The following is a 14,920-nucleotide window of genomic DNA, read 5'->3' as shown; positions in this document are numbered from 1 at the left end:
CTACAGGTGCTCGCCACCACGCCCGGCTAATTTTTTGTATTTTTAGTAGAGACGGGGTTTCTCCGTGTTAGCCAGGATGGTCTGGATCTCCTAACCTCGTGATCCGCACACCTCAGCCTCCCAAAGTGCTGGGATTACAGGCGTGAGCCACGGTGCCCGGCCTTCCCTGCTTTTTTTTAATTTTTTTTTTTTTTTTTTTTTTTTAGAGATGGGGTCTCACTATGTTGCTCAGGCTGGTCTCCGACTTCCAGCCTCAGAAGATCCTCCTCCTTGAGTCTTCCAAGGTGCTGGGGTTACAGGCATGAGCCACCACGCTGGGCCTTCGTGCTCTCTATTCATGTGGGCTGGAGTTCTGTCTCGTGCCCTTTCATTTATCCTGAAGGACTCTCAGGTCTTTCAGTGATGAACTCTCTACTTTTGTTTATCTTGGAATACTTTATTTTTCCTTTATGAAGATAGTTTGTGTATAAAGGTTTTTTAATACTCTGAAGGTATTGTCTGGCTGCCTCCCGCTCCGTGGTTTCTGATGAGGTCCTTTATGAAATAGTTTTGTGTAAAAAGGTTTTTTAACACTGTGAAGGTGTTGTCTGGCTGCCTCCCGCTCCGTGGTTCTGATGAGGCACCGTTGCTCATCTCTCAGGACCCTCGTTCACGACATGTCTCTCCTCTCTCACTGCTTCTGAGAGTCTCTGTCTGTGGTTCAGCCTGATGGTGATGTGTGTTAGGTGTGGACTTCTTTGCGTTTTTCTCATTTGGATTTGTTGAGCTTCTTAATTTTTTGACTTGACTGCTGCCTTCAGAGCGTTGGGAACTTTGTGATGAGTACTTCATCTGCGTGTGCGTTGTCCTCTCACCCCCGTCTGACGTGTCCTTGCGTGGTAAACACAGTGCTTTGCCATACAGTTGCAGCTGCAGTATGGATTAAAGGCACAGCACTTGAGGCCTGCTCCTCCCTCCCTTCTTGTTTTGACACGATGGGTGTGAGCTGTCTTGGTAAGTGGCAGTAGCAGTGCGGTGACCAGGTGGCACTCGGCACAGCAGATCCCACCCGGCATTGCGGAGCAGCACTGTGGCCCACCGAGAGGCCCGTACGTGGTCTCTGGGAAACTGCTCAGCTTTCTTATGGCAGGAAAGCAGCCACAGGCAATACATACACAAGCGGGGGTGACTGTGTGCTGGTGAAGCTGGAAATATTTGGAAACTGGAATTTCAGTTTCATTTGACTCTTGAAACATTCACATACTTTTTCTTTTTTTTTTGAGACGGAGCCTCACTCTGTCACCCAGGCTGGAGTGCAGTGGCACAATCTTGACTCACTGCAACCTCCGCCTCCCGGGTTCAAGCAGTTCTCCTTCCTCAGCCTCCCGAGCAGCTGGGAGGACTACAGGTGCGTGTGACCATGCCCAGCTAATTTTTGTATTTTTAATAGAGACAGGGTTTTGCTATATTGGCCAGGTTGGTCTCGAACTCCTGACCTCGTGATCCACCCGCCTCAGCCTCCCAAAGTGTTGGGATTACAGGTGTGAGCCACCGGGCCTGGCCAAAAACATTCACATACTTTTTATGAGTTATGTATCTAAAAGCCTAAAAATCGTGCTTAGCTCTCAGTTTGTACAGAAGCAGGTGGCAGGCTGTAGTTTGCTGACCCCTGATTGAGATCTAGTCATTGTTTCCAAAGCACCTTGTCTTTTGATGTAACATTTATTTTGTGTTTTAATTATTGGTCTTTTTGTTTGTCTCAATTGCTAGATTGTAAACTCTTTGAGGTTAGAGCTTTCTTTAGTTTTTTTTTTTTTTTTTAAGAGACAGTCTCGCTCTGTTGCCCAGGCTGGAGTGCAGTGGTGCGATCTCGGCTCACTGCAATCTCCACGTCCCAGGTTCAAGTGATGCTCCTGCCTCAGCCTCCAAAGAAGCTGGTATTACAAGTGTGTGTCACCATGTCACGGTTAATTTTTGTATTTTTAGTATAGGCGGAGTTTTGCCATGTTGGCCAGGCTGCTCTCGAGCTCCTGGCCTCAAGTAATCTGCCCGCCTCGGCCTCCCAAAGTGCTGGGATTCCAGGTGTGAGCCACCACAGCCTGCCTATTTAGCTTTATTGGTTCCCCAACCCATTGAATGTTGCCTGGCACAGTTCAGGTCCTTGGTAAATTGTTGTGTAAGCTGATACAAAAGGAGAAAGGGCCGGAATTGACTTGTGCCTTTATTTATTTACATATGTTTTTGTGGCCCAGAGTGAATATTTTTGGAATTAACTGACTTCTCAGTGTAGACAGGAACCATTTATCCATTCATGTGTTCCTTAATTTGTTGATTTTTGTGACAAGTGCTTACTGCCTTCGTGTGCCGACTTCTGCACCGGGGGCCACGTGAGAGTGCACATGGCGTCTGTCTCGTACTTACAGAAGCCCTTGTGTCCTAGTTTTGAGAAAGACAAACAATTGCACACTTTGGTAATTGCTATTAAAGGAGATAAACAGGGTATGATAGAAGCAGCGAAGAGGGCCTCATGTAGGTGGTTAATGGAAGGCTGTCTGTGTTTTCATCTCTGCTGCAGACTGATACCACAAGTGTCTTTTTCACTCAGGATTCCAAATGGAATCTTAGAGAAGGTTTGGCTTTTGCACATGCAGCGCTGAGTGGAGAGGTGGCTGCAGAAACATGGCTGCAGCCCCACGTGGGCCTCAGACCCTTGAAGTGTGGCCATGTTGAACTGAGATGTGCTGTGTGAAATGCACTCTAGATTTCAGAGACTTAGTAAGACAGTTTACACTCTTTTTTGGTACTATTTTATATTGGTTACATGTTGATAATATTTTGGATCTATACTGAGTTAAAGGCAATTTATTAAAATTAGTTACTTCTATTTTACTTTTATTTTGAGAGAGTCTTGCTCTGTTGCCCAGGCTGGAGTGCAGTGGCGCGATCTTGGCTCACTGCAGCCTCCGTCTCCCGGGTTCAAGCAATTCTCCTGCCTCAGCCTCCCTCGTAGCTGGGATTACAGGTGCCCGCCACCACACCCAGCTAACTTTTTGTATTTTAAATAGAGATGAGATTTCTCCGTATTGGCCAGGCTGGTCTTGATGTCCTGGCCTCAGGTTATCCGCCTGCCTCAGCCTCCCAAAGTGTTGGGATTACAGGTGTGAACCACTCACTGTGCCTGGCCTATTTTTAATTTTTGTAGATGCTAGAAACTTAAAATGATGTCTGTGGCATTTCCTATCTTTCTATGGGACAGTGGTGCCCTGGCCTGAGGAACAGTTCAAGTTTGTGCTGTGGACCATCTGGGGAAAGAATCCTGTGACCAAGGGGAGAGGACGAGGGATTCATCCTCTGGAAAATGGGCTGGAAAGTAAGAGGACTGAATGGGAGCCTTGAAGAGTGCGCCCGTTTTGTGGAAGAGAGGAGCTAGTCAGCAGGTGGAAGCAGCCTTGGTGAGGCTGCCCTGCCCTGGAGCCTGGGGGAGGCCCACGTGCCTGCTGGCTGGAGTGGCAGGGGCGGCCCACGTGCGTGCGGGCTGGAGTGGCAGGGGCGGCCCACGTGCGTGCGGGCTGGAGTGTAGTGGTGAGGCCCACGTGCGTGCGGGCTGGAGTGGCGTGGGGGGAGTGTGCTGCAGTTCTGTTGTTTTCACATCTGGCAAGGCACATGTGTTGTCATGACCTCTGGCTGAATTGGAGCCTGGGTTTGATCCCCTCACTGCTGCAAATCTTGTAATGTTGGATGTCTTAACTGATTTTCAGCTTTAACATTATCTCCTACTGTCTTTGAAAACACGGCTATTTATATTCAGATTCTTCCTTACCTTTTGTACCTTAAATCCCAGTCACTCAGGTTTCCTTCTGCCTGTGCTGTTTCTAGTCCCTACTGTGGCTGCCCTCTGAGCCCACTGCAAACAGGCTTTGGTCTCCACCTCTCCTCAGATGCCCTTCTGGTTATGGTCACCATTGACCTAGACATTGTCATTGGTTAGTTCTCAGCCTTCATCTTACTGGTCCTTTCACCAGCATTTGTTGTAGTAATTCAAGAAAAAAAAAACTGTGGTTAGTTGTCTTCGTTTGGCTTCTAGAACACCCCACTCTTCTGGTTTTGTGCCACCCCTTTCCAGTCCTGTTTGGAGGACTCACCTCTTAAGCCTGACTTTTTTTTTTTTTTTTTTTTTTTTGAGACGGAGTCTTACTCTGTCGCCCGGGCTGGAGTGCAGTGGCCGGATCTCAGCTCACTGCAAGCTCCGCCTCCCGGATTCACGCCATTCTCCTGCCTCAGCCTCCCGAGTAGCTGGGACTACAGGCGCCCGCCACCTCGCCCGGCTAGTTTTTTGTATTTTTTAGTAGAGACGGGGTTTCACCATGTTAGCTAGGATGGTCTCGATCTCCTGACTTTGTGATCCGCCCGTCTCGGCCTCTCAAAGTGCTGGGATTACAGGCTTGAGCCACCGCGCCCGGCCTTAAGCCTGACTTCTAAATATTGATGTGCCCCAAGGCCCAGTCTGGTCCTGGTGTTGCGTGTGTCCTTATTCCCTGAGCCATCCAGTCCTCTGTTGACTCCAGTCTCGTGCCCCAGGCTGACCTCTTTGCTGTGGCTCCAAGTTGACTGCATGGAAAACTGGTAGGCACCTTCACCCCAGCATGAAATGCAGCTCTCTCAGTCTGCCTGTCGCCCCGCAGTGCTAGACACCATCTGTAGAATGGCATTTCCTGGGAGACGCTGTCGGCTCTGCCTTTATGACACACCTTCTGCACTCCATGGCTGTGATGTGGTCCCAGCTTCTTTTCCCTGCTTTTTGGTGGCCCTTGTGCTCTCTGCTCAGGGGCAGCAATCTTTGCCAGGAGTTGCTGCTCTGCATGCAGACTTCCTGTGGCTTCTGGGCTCTGCTTGGCGCCCGGCCCTTGCCTGCCTCTGAAGTTCTTTCCTGTCACTTTTTCCTGGCTTGCTGTTCTCCAGGTAACGTGGCCCCCTGGCCGTCGCCGGATGACTGTGGCCTTGCACTCTGCTCCTCCGCGTAGAGGCTCTGCTGAGTGATCCGGTAGCTTACACCTTCTCTTCATTCAGGTCTGTTCACCTGGAAGAGGCCACCTCAAGTACCATCTGTGGACACTCTTTTTTTTTTTTTTGAGATGGAGTCTTGCTTTGTCACCCAGGCTGGAGTGCAGTGGTGCGATCTTGCCTCACTGCAACCTCCGCCTCCCAGGTTCAAGTGATTCTCCTGTCTCAGCCTTCCGAGTAGCTGGGATTACGCGCATGTGCCACCACACCCAGCTAATTTTTTTGTATTTTTAGTAGAGACGGAGTTTCACCGTGTTGCCCAGGCTGGTTTCAAACTCCTGAGCTCAGGCAGTCCACCCACCTCGGCCTCCCAAAGTGCTGGGCTTATAGGCGTGAGCCACCTCACCCGGCTGCATCTGTGGACTCTTTCTATCGCTTTCTTTTTCTTTAGAAAATTCGTAGTCTTTACATTGACTGTATGCTGGGAAACCACTCTGTCTGTCCTTCCTTCCCCATTCGTTCGTTGATACTTTTTTCAAAGTAGAGCTTTCTTTCCCCTTTCATATTTTTTTGGTTTTACTATAGAATGGCTCCTGTGGTAATGAATTTGTACTTATTAAATGTGTTAAAAGCTATTTTCACCATTTGTCCTTTTGAAACTCAAATTATTCTGATATGGCCAGTGGGAGCCCTTCAAGCAATATACTGTTTGGGAGCAAAATCGTTAGAGACCATATTGTATAATCCTCGGCAATTAAATCTGAATACCTAGATGAAATGAACTATACCTGGAAAACCCAAGAGAGTCAACGTTAAAACACAGACAGTGAAATTCAGTGAGGAACTGGATATAAAATTGATACATTATGTCAATAGCCTGCTGGGTTGTGGTGGTTCACGCCTGTAATCCCAGTACTTTGGGAGGCTGAGGTGGGAGGACTGCTTGGGCCCAGAAGTTTGAGACCAGCCTGGGCAACATAGAGAGACTCCTTCTCTCAAAAAACAAAGAAACAAACAGAAATTAGGTGGGCGTGGTACCTCATGCCTGTGGTCGCAGCTGCCTGGGAGGCTGAGGCGAGTGTCACCAAGAGGTCGAGGTTGCAGTGAGCAGTGATCACAACACTGCACTCTAGCCTGGGCATTCAAGCACTTGGAACAGAAGACTTGAACTGTGGAAATACATTTGTTGTTCTTGGACATCATAAACATGTTAGTTCTCCCAAGTTAATGTAAAAACTTATCCTTTATGTCTGTAAAAATGCCAACAAGGAATCATTCTTAGTCCTGCCTCCCCCTCTCAAATTCAGCTGGTTCATCAGAAGACCCTGTCAGCCTCATCCTCAGAGCAGGTCCCGTTTCTCTGACTACTCTCCCTCTAATGGCCTCACTCTTGGACCCAAGCCACCACAGTGCCTTGCTTGGATTGTAGCAGTCACCCTTTAACTGGTCTTCCTAGTTTTTCTGCTTATGCAGTGTCCATCTTACCCATTTTCCACCCAAAAAGCCAGGCTGATCCTGGTTGTGGTATCGTGCTTGAGCTTCATCACTGGGGAAACTGAGTAGCAGTGGGTTGAGTAGTGTCTTCCCAAATTCAGATCCACCCGTGACTTCAGAAATAGTGTTCTTCCAGCCAGGCGCAGTGGCTCAAGCCTGTAATCCCAGCACTTTGGGAGGCTGAGATGGGCGGGTCACAAGGTCAGGAGATCGAGACCATCCTGGCTAACACAGTGAAACCCTGTCTCTACTAAAAAATACGAAAACTAGCTGGGCGAGGTGGCGGGCGCCTGTAGTCCCAGCTACTCGGGAGGCTGAGGCAGGAGAATGGCGTAAACCCAGGAGGCGGAGTTTGTAGTGAGCCGAGATCCGGCCACTGCACTCCAGCCTGGGCGACAGAGCGAGACTCCGCCTCAAAAAAAAAAAAAAAAAAACATACAGATAGTGTTCTCTCGGCCAGGCGCAGTGGCTCACCTCTGTAATCCCAGCACTTTGCGAGGCCGAGGTGGGCGGATTACGAGGTCAGGTGTTTGAGACCAGCCTGGCCAAAGAGACCAGCCTGGTCAACTTGGTGAAACCGTGTCTCTACTAAAAATGTAAAAATTAGCTGGGCATGGAGACGGGCACCTGTAATCCCAGATACTGGGGAGGCTGAGGCAGGAGAATTGCTTGAACCTGGGAGGTGCAGGTTGCAGTGAGCTGAGATGGCGCCATTGCACTCCAGCCTGGGTGACAGAGCGAGCCTGCAACTGAAATGAGCAAACAAAAATGTCCTCCCAAATTCATATCTACCCCTGACTTGAGAATGGGGCCTAATTTGGACGTAGGATCTTCGCAGATGTAATTAATTAAGGATCTTGAGGCGAAGTCATCCTAAATTGAGGGTGTGTTCTAGATTTAGTGGCTGGTGTCCGTAAAAGAAGAGGAGAGGACACAGCCTCAGGGAAGCAGCCATGGCAGCGGAGGCAGAGGGGGGCCGAGTGCTGCGACCCAGGGAATGTGGAAGACCGCGTCCGCCGCCGGAGCTGGAAGAGGCAAGGACGTGTTCTTTCCTACAGCCTTCAGAGGGATCACGGCCCTGCCAACAGCCGGATTTCAGACTTCTGGCCTCCAGATGTGAAAACATAAAAATATATTTCAGTTGTTTTAAGTTAACCAATTTGATTTGTGACACTTTGTTAAGGTAACCTCAGGAGACTAATGCACTGGGTAAAGTGTACACAGAATCTCTGTGATTTCTTACAATTGCATGTCAAACTACTGTGGTCTCATTGTGGGACAGCCATTTGAGGAGCTGTGTTTTTATGGTGGCTGTGCCATCTAACATTCCTACCAGCAGTGAATGAGGGTTCCAGTTTTTCCATGTCATCGCCAACACGTTTTTTGTTTTTTGTTTTTTGTTTTTTTTTTGAGACAAGGTCTCACCCTGTCACCCAGGCTGGAGTACAGTGGTGCAGTCACAGCTCACTGCAGCCTCAAACTCCCAGGCCCAAGTGATCTTCCCGCCTTAGCCTCCTTAATAGTTAGAACTACACAGGTGTGGGCCACAATGCCAGCTAATTTAAAAAATTTTTTTAGAATGGAGTTTCATCATGTTGCCTAGGCTATTCTCAAACTCCTGAGCTCAAGCGATTGGCTCACCTTGGCCTCCCAAAGTGCTGGGATTACAGATGTGTAATTACAGGTGTGCCATGCCCAGCTGTTATTTTTAAAATTATAGCCAAACTAGGGAGTGTGAAGTAGTATCACATTGTGGTTTTGATTTGCATGTTGCTGCTGACTAATGATATTGAGCGTCTTTTCGTGTTGTTATTGGCCATTTGTATATCTTTGTAGAAATACCTGTTTAGGTTTTTTGCCCATTTTAATTTTTTTTTTTTTTATTAATGAGTTGTAGATGTTCTTTATATACTATAGAGTTAAGTCCTTTATCAGATATAGGACCTCCCACTGTGTTTTTTTTTTTTTTTTTTTTTTTTTTTTTTTTTTTTTTTTTTTGAGATAGTTGCACTCTGTTGCCTAGGTTGGAGTGCAGTGGGATGATCACAGCTCACTGTAGCCTCATCCTCCTGGACTCAAGTGATCCTCCCAATTCAGCGTCCCCAAGTAGCCAGGGCCACAGGCACATGTCACTATACCTGGCTAATTTTTGGTTTTTTAATTTTTTGTGCAGACAGGATCCCACTGTGTTGATCAGGCTGGTTGAACTCCTGGGCTCAAGCGATCTTCCCACCCCCATATGAATATGAGCGTGTGCACACCCGTGGTTCCAGCTGCTCAGGAGGCTGAGGCGGGAGGATCACCTGAGCCTGGGAGTTTGAGGCTGCAGTGAGCTGTGACTGCACCACTGCACTCCAGCCTGGGTAGGTGACAGAGTGAGACCCTGTCTCAAAAAAACAAGACAAAAAATAACAAGTGTTGACGATGATAAGGAAAAACTGGAACCTTCCCAAAGTGCTGGGATTATGGGTGTGAGCCACTGCACCCAGACAGATACAGGACTTGTAAATATTTTTTCCCATTTTGTGGGTTATGTTTTCACTTTCTTGACAGTATCCTTTGAAGCACAAACATTTTTAATTTTGATGAAGTCTGTTTATCCCTTTTTTCCTTGTTGCTTGTGCCTTTTTGTCCTATTTTAGAAACACTTTTGAAATTCAGGGTTGTGAAGATTTATGCCTGTTTTCTTCTATGAGTTTTACAGTTTTAGCTCTTTTATTTAGATCTTTGATCTATTTTGAATTATAGTCACAGGCCGCAGAATGATGTTTCTGTCAGTGATGGGCAACATGTAAGATGATGGTCCAGTAAGATTATAATGGAGCTGGCCAGGTGTGGTGGCTCATGCTTGTAATCCCAGCACTGTGGGAGGGAGGCTGAGGCAGGTGGATGACTTGAGGTCAGGAGTTCGAGACCAGCCTGGCTAACATGGTGAAATCCTGACACTACCAAAAATAAAAATACAAAAAATTATCTGGGCATGTTGGCACACACTTGTAATCCCAGTTACTTGGGAGGCTGAGGCAGGAGAACTGCTTGAACCTGGAAAGTAGAAGTTGCAGGGAGCCGAGATTGTGTCACTGCACTCCAGCCTGAGTGACAGAGTGAGACTCCGTCTCAAGAAAAAAAAAAAATATTATAGTGGAACCGAAAAGTTCCTATTGCCCAGGACATCCTAAAACTCTAGCAGTAGGCATTACGTGTCCTCAGGTAAACAAACCTACTCTGCTCTCAGTTATATAAAAGTCTAGCACATACAGTTATGCGCAGTACCTAATGCTTGATGATAATGATAAACTCCTGTTACTGGTGTATGTAGTTACTATTCTGTGCTATACTTTTTACCATTATTATAGAGTGTACTCCTACTTATTTTTAAAAAAGTCAACTCTAAAACAGTCTCAGGCAGGTCCTTCAGGAGGCATCTAGAAGACGCTGTTATTATAGGAGATGACAGCTCTGTGCATGTTAGTGCCTCTGAAGATCTTCTAGGGGACAAGATGTGGAGGTGGAAGACAGTAATATGGATGATCCTGACCCTGTGTGGGCCTCGGCTAATGTGTATGTTTGTGTTTTAGTTAATTTTTTTTTGTAGAGGTGAGGTCTTGCTATGTTGCCCAAGCCAGGCTGAAGTGGTCTTCCTGCCTTGGCCACCCAAAGTGCTGGGATTACAGGTTTGAGTCACAATGCCTGGCCAGTGTGTTTTAGTTTTTTGTTTTTGTTTTTTTTTTTTTTGGAACAGAGTGTCACTCTTATCGCCCAGGCCGGAGTGCAGTGGCACCATCTTGGCTCACTACAACTCCTGGGTTGGAGCAATACTCCTGGGTTGGAGCAATACTCAGCCTCCTAGCAGGGATTATAGGTGTGCACCACCTAGCCCAGCTACTTTTTTTTATTTTTAGTAGACACAGGGTTTTGCCATGTTGGCTAGGCTGGTCTTGAACTCCTGACCTCAGGTGATTCACTCACCTTGGCCTCCCAGAATGTTGGGATTACAGGCGTGAGCCACTGCGCCTGGCTAGTGTATCTTAGTTTTTAACAAAAAAGTTTAAGAAATTAATTTTTTTTTTTTTTGAGATGGAGTTTTGCTCTTGTTGCCCAGACTGGAGTGCAGTGGTGCGATCTCAGCTCACTGCAACCTCTCCCTCCCAGGTTCAAGCGACTTTCCTGCCTCAGTCTCCCGAGTAGCTGGGATTACAGACACCTGCCACCACACCCGGCTAACTTTTCTATATTTTTAGTAGAGACGAGGTTTCAACATGTTGGCCAGGCTGGTCTCGAACTCTTGACCTCAGGTGATCCATCCGCTTCGGCCTCCCAAAGTGCTGGGATTACAGGTGGGAGTCACCGTGCCTGGCCTTAGATGGTGTAGCCTACGTGTACAGTGTTTATAAAGCCTGCAGTAGTGTATAGTAATGTCCTAGGCCTTCACATTCATTCACTACTCACTCAGTCACCCAGAGCAACTTCGAGTTCCAGTCCTGCAAGCTCCATTCATGGTAAGTGCCCCATACAGGGCACTTTTTAATTTTTTATACTGTATTTTTATTGTACTTTTTCTATACTTAGATATGTTTATATATGCAAATACTTACCATTGTATTCCTGTTGCCTGCAGTATTCAACACGGTTACATGCTGCATAGGTTTGTAGCCCAGGAGCAATAGAATATGCTCTGCCCCACAGCCTCGGTGTGTAGCAGGCATCTAGGTTTGTGTGAGTTCAGTCTGTGATGTTCACAGAACAGTAAAGCTGCTTAACGTCGAATTTCCCAGAAAGTATCCTCGTAGTTGAGTGATGCACGATTGCATGAAGCACCTGAGACAGTGCCTGGCACACAGGAAGACTAAGGGCTTGATTTTCTCTCTCTCTTTTTTTTTTCTTTGAGACAGAGTTTCGCTCTTGTTGCCGAGGCTGGAGTGCAGTGATGCGATCTCGGCTCACTGCAACCTCCGCCTCCCAGCTTTAAGCGGTTCTCCCGCCTCAGCCTCCTGAGTAGCTGGGATGACAGGCATGCGCCACCACGCCCAGCTGATTTTGTATTTTTAGTAGAGATGGGGTTTCTCCCTGTTGGCCAGGCTGGTCTTGAACTCCTGACCTTGATCTGCCCTCCTCTGCCTCCCAAAGTGCTGGGATGCCAGGCGTGAGTCGCCGCCCCCAGCCAATTTTCTAATTTTTCCTGGTACATAAAACAAGCAAAGTGATTTTCAGCAAGTCGGACAGTGCCAGTATTGGGACTTCCCCTTCTTGATGCGTTTCTTAGAAAGTGTCCCCACTGCTGAGCAGCAGCTCCCTCTGCTTCTTGTATATGGTGTGAAGCAGGGTCCATCTTCACATGTTCGCATATGGCTCTCCCGTTGTCCTAGCACTGTTTGCTGAAAAGATTCCCTTTTTATTGAATGGTCTTCATGGCTTAATTGGAAAATTAATTGACCATAGGCCGGGCGCAGTGGCTCACACCTGTAATCCCAGCACTTTGGGAGGCCGAGGTGGGTGGATCACTTGAGGTCAGGAGTGCGAGACCAGCTTGGCCAACATGGGGAAACCCCATCTCTACTAAAAATACAAAAAGTAGCCTGATGTGGTGGTGGGTGCCTGTAATCCCAGCTGTTCAAAAGGCTGAGGCAGAAGAATCGCTTGGACGTGGGAGGTGGAGGTTGCATTGAGCTGAGTTGACACCACTGCACTCCAGCCTGGGCGACAGAGCGGGACCCCATCCCCCAGCCCTTACCCTCTCCCCCCCAAAAAAAGAGAAAGAAAAATTAATTGACCGTAAGTATGTGAGTCTGTTTCTGAACTCTCAATTATGTTCCATTGATCAGATGTTGTTCCTTAGGCCAGTACCAGTGTCATGATGACTTTACCTTTGTTGTAAGTTTTGAAATGGAGAGGTCTGAGTCCTCCAAGTTTGTTCTTTTTCCAGATTGTTTTGACTATTCTGGGTCTCTTAAGTTTCCATATGAATTTTAGGTCATCCTGTTAGTTTCTACAAAGAAGCCAGCTGGGGCCCAGTGAGGTGGGCCAGACTGGAGAGGGTGGCTGGGGAGGCAGCATATGCCTGAAGGCTTGAGTAAAGGCTGGGCCTGCCATGCCCCAGAACATGGCATTGTCTGGACAGACACCAGGAGAAGTACGTTACCGCTGAACAGGGAAGTGAACGGTGCACATGGTTCTGAGCCCACAGGGTGGTCAGAGTTTGGGCCAGGTGGTGGGGTGCAGCCAACCTGGGATGCTGATGCTTGTGGCTTAGACAGGCCAGCGTGGACAGCAGAGGTGGTGTCAAGGACCTTGGTATTCAGGGACTGCAGCAGGAAGGTACCAGGTGGTTAACTGTTTTTTCCTTTCTTTTCTTTTTTTCTTTTTGAGACTTGAGTTTTGCTCTTGTCACCCAGGCTGGAGTGCAATGGCATGATCTCGGCTCACTGCAACCCCTGCCTCCTGGGTTCAAGTGAGTCTCCTGCCTCAGCCTCCCAGGTAGCTGTGACTACAGGCGTGTGCCACTATGCTTGGCTAATTTTTTTTTATTTTTTATTTTTTTATTTTTAGTAGAGACGGCATTTGACCATTTTGGCCAGGCTGGTCTCGAACTCCTGACCTCAGGTGGTCCGCCCACCTCAGCCTCCCAAAGTGCTGGGATTACAGGCGTAAACCACTGCGCCTGACTGTTAACTGTTTTCAAGCACTACACTGGCATTCTCGCTGGTAGAGGCTGCTTAAAAAAGACTTCCTTAGTGCCAGCAGACCAGAAATATTGTTACCCGTGAATGGACCCAGGAATCTTACCTACGGAGTTTTCCTTAATGAGGAAAATAAAATACGTTGCATATATTCAGTGTCACTCAGTGCTGTTGAAGATGATGAATGAGTTCACAGTAGTTATCATTTACATGAAGATGCTCATAGTGTTTTTTAAGCGGGGGTCCCCAACCCCCAGGCCACGGAGTGCTGGTCAGTGGCCCATTAGGAACTCGGCCACCCAGCAGGACCTGAGCGGCAGGCGTTGAGTTGAGCGTCCCTGCCTGAGCCCTGCCTGTCAGATGAGCAGTGGGATTAGACTCTCCTAGGAGCGAGAACCCTCCTATGTGGGTGAACTGCACATGCGAAGGATCTAGGCCGCACGCTCCTTACGAGAATCTGGTGCCTGAAGATCTGAGGTGGAACCGTTTCTTCCTGAACTGCCCTCCCCACCTTCTGTCCTTGGAAAAATCGTCTTCCACGAAACCAGTCCCTGGTGCCAAAAAGATTGGGGACCACTGTTTTAAAGTAATGATAAACTGATTATCAGTGATTTAAAAATGTTTTAATACTTTATGGTCTATCTACTCTATGAAATGCACTGCCGTTCATGTGATAACTGAAGAATATGAAGACGTAGGAATATTCAAGGGAAAAAATATTTATATAGCTCATAACCATATAAAATGTATATGACTGGATGCAGTGGCTCACACCTATAATCCCAGCACTTTCGGAGGCTGAGGTGGGCCGATCACCTGAGGTCAGGAGTTGGAGACCAGCCTGGCCAACATGGTGAGACCTCATCTCTACTAAAATTATAAAAATTAGCTGGGCACGGTGGTGTGCGCCTATAATCCCAGCTACTCGGGAGGCTGAGGCAGGAGAGTCACTTGACCCTGGGAGGTGGAGGTTGCAGTGAGCTGAGTTTGCACCATTGCACTCCAGCCTGGGCGACAGAGTGAGACTCCATCTCAAAAACAAAGACAAAAACAAAAATGTATAGCTGTGAAGAGATACTAGAAGGAAACGGGAAATTTTGGGTTAGAGTGATGACGCTTAGATTTCGAAGTTTCCTGTTAACTATTGTCTTCCTAATAAACACAGGCTTCTGGCCCTGTGCGGATCTATCTAGAGGCACAGTGCCCATCCTGAGCTTTGCTTTCTTGATTGCCTTGTGCCCAGGCTGGGCCTGGGCTGTGGGCTGGAGGCAGGGGCATGTGTCCAGGGTACAAGTGTACCCCTAGGAGGCAGAGACATGTGTCCAAGGGCCGTGCTATGCCTCTCCCTGCTTCTCACTCACTGCTGGATGCCCTTCCATTTTTTTTTTAAATTTTAATTCAGAGTCTCACTGTGTCCCCCAGGCTGGATTGCAGTGGTGCCATCTTGGCTCACTGCAACCTCTGTCTCCCAGGTTCAAGCGATTCTCCTGCCTTAGCCCCCAAGTAGCTGGGATTACAGGTGTGTGCCACCACGTCTGGCTAATTTTTGTATTTTTAGTAGAGACGGGATTTCACCATTTTGGCCAGGCTGGTCTTGAACTCTTGGCCTTAAGTGATTTGCCCACCTCAGCCTCCCAAAGTGCTGGGATGACAGGTGTGAGCCACCATGCCTGGCCACCCTTTTACTTTTGTTTGTTCATCCTGGAAGTGCAGGGTACCTGCTCCGTGCTGTGGTCTGGGGGGCGTAGCAGACGGAACTGGTGTGTCAT

At 47.9% G+C, this 14,920-nt stretch overlaps 1 pseudogene; it reads right to left on the bottom strand.

Moving 5' to 3' along the window:
* The window catches only part of LOC108542830 (protein SET-like), a 17,969-nt pseudogene extending 3,049 nt beyond the window's left edge, over positions 1 to 14,920 (bottom strand).

This window comes from Rhinopithecus bieti, unplaced genomic scaffold (genome assembly GCF_001698545.2).
Source record: "Rhinopithecus bieti isolate Rb0 unplaced genomic scaffold, ASM169854v2 scaffold_23276, whole genome shotgun sequence".
NCBI classification, from domain to species: Eukaryota; Metazoa; Chordata; class Mammalia; order Primates; family Cercopithecidae; genus Rhinopithecus; species Rhinopithecus bieti.
The sequence above is the reverse complement of the archived record's forward strand: the minus strand, read 5'-3'. Positions and strand labels throughout refer to the sequence as shown.